Genomic DNA, 5,000 nt, shown 5'->3' with positions numbered 1-5,000 from the left:
ATGCACCCTACTACGGACCTTTTCAATGGGGGCCGGTCCGAATTATTTATGGAAGGTATGATTTTTTTTTTTTTTCAACACTTTTCCCCTCTTTTTCTCTCTCTGCCGGGGCCGGCCCTGGGTGGTTAGCGGTGTTCCATCTATTCATGTCCGCTTATGGCGCACCCTACTACGGACCTTTAGCAATGGGGGCCGGCCCGAATTATTTATGGAAGGTCTGATGATGATTTTTTTTTTTTTTCCACCATCTCTTTCTCTCTCTGCCGGGGCCGGCCAAGAGTGCTTTATGGACGGTTTAAGACATGACTATGGATGCAAATGCTCATTTTCCTCCGTGCACCTGGTGATTGAAAACGTGCATCTGGTAACCCAAAAATTATAAAACGGTTTTAAATACTTTTACCCGTCATTCTATTGATATAGCCCGCTAGGGGAGTGCCCCACTACGGCCCTCTCTCTGTCAGGGCCGTCCTTGGGTGCTTTTTAGACACTTTAAGAAATCACGATGGATGCAGATTGCTATTAATCCTCCGTGCAACTGGTGATTGAAAACGTGCATCTGGTAACCCAAAATTTCAAATATGGTTCAAAATGAATTTAAAGGCACCCCTCTCATTGTTCCCCGCTATGGGAGCACCCCACTAAGGCCCTGTCTCGGTCGGGGCCGACCTGAGTGCTTTATAGACACTTTAAGAAATCGCGATGGATGCAGATTGCTATTAATCCTCCGTGCAACTGGTGATTGAAAATGTGCAACTGGTGATTGAAAACGTGCACCTGGTCACCCAAAACACGGTTCTCTATGCGGTTAGCGGTGTTCCATCTATTCATGTCCGCTTATGGCGCACCCTACTACGGACCTTTAGCAATGGGGGCCGGCCCGAATTATTTATGGAAGGTCTGATGATGATTTTTTTTTTTTTTCCACCATCTCTTTCTCTCTCTGCCGGGGCCGGCCAAGAGTGCTTTATGGACGGTTTAAGACATGACTATGGATGCAAATGCTCATTTTCCTCCGTGCACCTGGTGATTGAAAACGTGCATCTGGTAACCCAAAAATTATAAAAGGGTTTTAAATACTTTTACCCGTCATTCTATTGATATAGCCCGCTAGGGGAGTGCCCCACTACGGCCCTCTCTCTGTCAGGGCCGTCCTTGGGTGCTTTTTAGACACTTTAAGAAATCACGATGGATGCAGATTGCTATTAATCCTCCGTGCAACTGGTGATTGAAAACGTGCATCTGGTAACCCAAAATTTCAAATATGGTTCAAAATGAATTTAAAGGCACCCCTCTCATTGTTCCCCGCTATGGGAGCACCCCACTAAGGCCCTGTCTCGGTCGGGGCCGACCTGAGTGCTTTATAGACACTTTAAGAAATCGCGATGGATGCAGATTGCTATTAATCCTCCGTGCAACTGGTGATTGAAAATGTGCAACTGGTGATTGAAAACGTGCACCTGGTCACCCAAAACACGGTTCTCTATGCGGTTAGCGGTGTTCCATCTATTCATGTCCGCTTATGGCGCACCCTACTACGGACCTTTAGCAATGGGGGCCGGCCCGAATTATTTATGGAAGGTCTGATGATGATTTTTTTTTTTTTTCCACCATCTCTTTCTCTCTCTGCCGGGGCCGGCCAAGAGTGCTTTATGGACGGTTTAAGACATGACTATGGATGCAAATGCTCATTTTCCTCCGTGCACCTGGTGATTGAAAACGTGCATCTGGTAACCCAAAAATTATAAAACGGTTTTAAATACTTTTACCCGTCATTCTATTGATATAGCCCGCTAGGGGAGTGCCCCACTACGGCCCTCTCTCTGTCAGGGCCGTCCTTGGGTGCTTTTTAGACACTTTAAGAAATCACGATGGATGCAGATTGCTATTAATCCTCCGTGCAACTGGTGATTGAAAACGTGCATCTGGTAACCCAAAATTTCAAATATGGTTCAAAATGAATTTAAAGGCACCCCTCTCATTGTTCCCCGCTATGGGAGCACCCCACTAAGGCCCTGTCTCGGTCGGGGCCGACCTGAGTGCTTTATAGACACTTTAAGAAATCGCGATGGATGCAGATTGCTATTAATCCTCCGTGCAACTGGTGATTGAAAATGTGCAACTGGTGATTGAAAACGTGCACCTGGTCACCCAAAACACGGTTCTCTATGCGGTTAGCGGTGTTCCATCTATTCATGTCCGCTTATGGCGCACCCTACTACGGACCTTTAGCAATGGGGGCCGGCCCGAATTATTTATGGAAGGTCTGATGATGATTTTTTTTTTTTTTCCACCATCTCTTTCTCTCTCTGCCGGGGCCGGCCAAGAGTGCTTTATGGACGGTTTAAGACATGACTATGGATGCAAATGCTCATTTTCCTCCGTGCACCTGGTGATTGAAAACGTGCATCTGGTAACCCAAAAATTATAAAACGGTTTTAAATACTTTTACCCGTCATTCTATTGATATAGCCCGCTAGGGGAGTGCCCCACTACGGCCCTCTCTCTGTCAGGGCCGTCCTTGGGTGCTTTTTAGACACTTTAAGAAATCACGATGGATGCAGATTGCTATTAATCCTCCGTGCAACTGGTGATTGAAAACGTGCATCTGGTAACCCAAAATTTCAAATATGGTTCAAAATGAATTTAAAGGCACCCCTCTCATTGTTCCCCGCTATGGGAGCACCCCACTAAGGCCCTGTCTCGGTCGGGGCCGACCTGAGTGCTTTATAGACACTTTAAGAAATCGCGATGGATGCAGATTGTGATTGTTTTCCAAAAGACCCGTGTGCATCTGGTAACCCAAAAATTATAAAACTGTTTTAAATCATTTTACCGGTCATTCTATTGATATAGCCCGCTAGGGGAGTGCCCTACTACGGCCCTCTCTCGGTCAGGGCCGTCCTTCAGTGCTTTATATACAGTTTCATATATTACGATGGATGCAGATTGTGATTGTTTTCCAAAAGACCCGTGTGCATCTGGTAACCCAAAAATTAAAATATGGTTCAAAACCCGGGTAACACCACTCTATTTACGGACATGACAGTAGAGCTTACCCCCTGGAGCTATTGACCTCCAGGCTTGTAGGCCCTTACTCACCACCCGGGTATCACCCCTCTATTTCGGGGATGATACCAGCAGGGGACCCCCCCCACCTCCACAACCTCGCATACCAGGTGAACCAGGGCACCCACACTTAAGCACCCCTCCTCGGACATTAAAGCAGATAACCGCGCTGTTATGAACCGCGTGCACCTGGTCACCCAAATGGAACTTGTGCACCTGGTCACCCAAAAGGACCGGCGTGCACCTGGTCACCCAAAGGCCGGCGTGCACCTGGTCACCCAAAAGGACCATGTGCACCTGGTCACCCAAAGGCCGGCGTGCACCTGGTCACCCAAAAGGACCGTGTGCACCTGGTCACCCAAAGGCCGGCGTGCACCTGGTCACCCAAAGGACCATGTGCACCTGGTCACCCAAAAGGACCATGTGCACCTGGTCACCCAAAGGCCGGCGTGCACCTGGTCACCCAAAGGCCGGCGTGCACCTGGTCACCCAAAGGACCATGTGCACCTGGTCACCCAAAAGGACCATGTGCACCTGGTCACCCAAAGGACCATGTGCACCTGGTCACCCAAAGGACCATGTGCACCTGGTCACCCAAAAGAACCGTGTGCACCTGGTCACCCAAAGGACCATGTGCACCTGGTCACCCAAAGGCCGGCGTGCACCTGGTCACCCAAAGGACCATGTGCACCTGGTCACCCAAAGGACCATGTGCACCTGGTCACCCAAAGGCCGGCGTGCACCTGGTCACCCAAAAGGACCATGTGCACCTGGTCACCCAAAGGCCGGCGTGCACCTGGTCACCCAAAAGGACCGTGTGCACCTGGTCACCCAAAGGCCGGCGTGCACCTGGTCACCCAAAGGACCATGTGCACCTGGTCACCCAAAAGGACCATGTGCACCTGGTCACCCAAAGGCCGGCGTGCACCTGGTCACCCAAAGGACCATGTGCACCTGGTCACCCAAAAGGACCATGTGCACCTGGTCACCCAAAGGCCGGCGTGCACCTGGTCACCCAAAGGACCATGTGCACCTGGTCACCCAAAAGGACCATGTGCACCTGGTCACCCAAAGGCCGGCGTGCACCTGGTCACCCAAATGGAACTTGTGCACCTGGTCACCCAAAAGCCGGCGTGCACCTGGTCACCCAAATGGAACTTGTGCACCTGGTCACCCAAAAGCCGGCGTGCACCTGGTCACCCAAATGGAACTTGTGCACCTGGTCACCCAAAAGCCGGCGTGCACCTGGTCACCCAAATGGAACTTGTGCACCTGGTCACCCAAAAGACCGGCGTGCACCTGGTCACCCAAAAGCCGGCGTGCACCTGGTCACCCAAATGGAACTTGTGCACCTGGTCACCCAAAAATTATAAAACTGTCCAAAATGCATTTACCGGTCATTTTATTTATATAGCCCGCTAGGGGAGTAGCCCACTACGGCCCTCTCTTGGTCGGGGCCGTCCTTAGTGCTTTATGGACACTTTAAGATATTACGATGGATGCAGATTGTGATTGTTTTGCAAAAGACCCGTGTGCATCTGGTAACCCAAAAATTATAAAACTGTTCAAAATGCATTTAAAGCTATACCTGACCTTCATGCCCGCCAGGGGAGTAGCCCACTACGGCCCTCTCTCAGTGGGGGCCCTATTTGAGTGCTTTATGGACGGTTTAAAATATCACGATGGATGCAGATTGCTATTAATCCTCCGTGCACCTGGTGATTGAAAACGTGCATCTGGTAACCCAAAAATTAAAATATGGACCGCGGGTGAATGGAGGGAGTAACTATGACTCTCTTAAGGTAGCCAACTGCTTGATGAGCATATACATCCGTGCAACTGGTGATTTGAAATGTGCATCTGGTAACCCAAAATAGATGGTAAATAAATCACAGAAATTGCACTATGTCCATCTCTGTGAATGAGAGTAC

The sequence above is a fragment of the Anabrus simplex genome, unplaced genomic scaffold (genome assembly GCF_040414725.1).
Source record: "Anabrus simplex isolate iqAnaSimp1 unplaced genomic scaffold, ASM4041472v1 ctg00000133.1, whole genome shotgun sequence".
In the NCBI taxonomy this organism is placed as follows: Eukaryota; Metazoa; Arthropoda; class Insecta; order Orthoptera; family Tettigoniidae; genus Anabrus; species Anabrus simplex.
The sequence above is the reverse complement of the archived record's forward strand: the minus strand, read 5'-3'. Positions refer to the sequence as shown.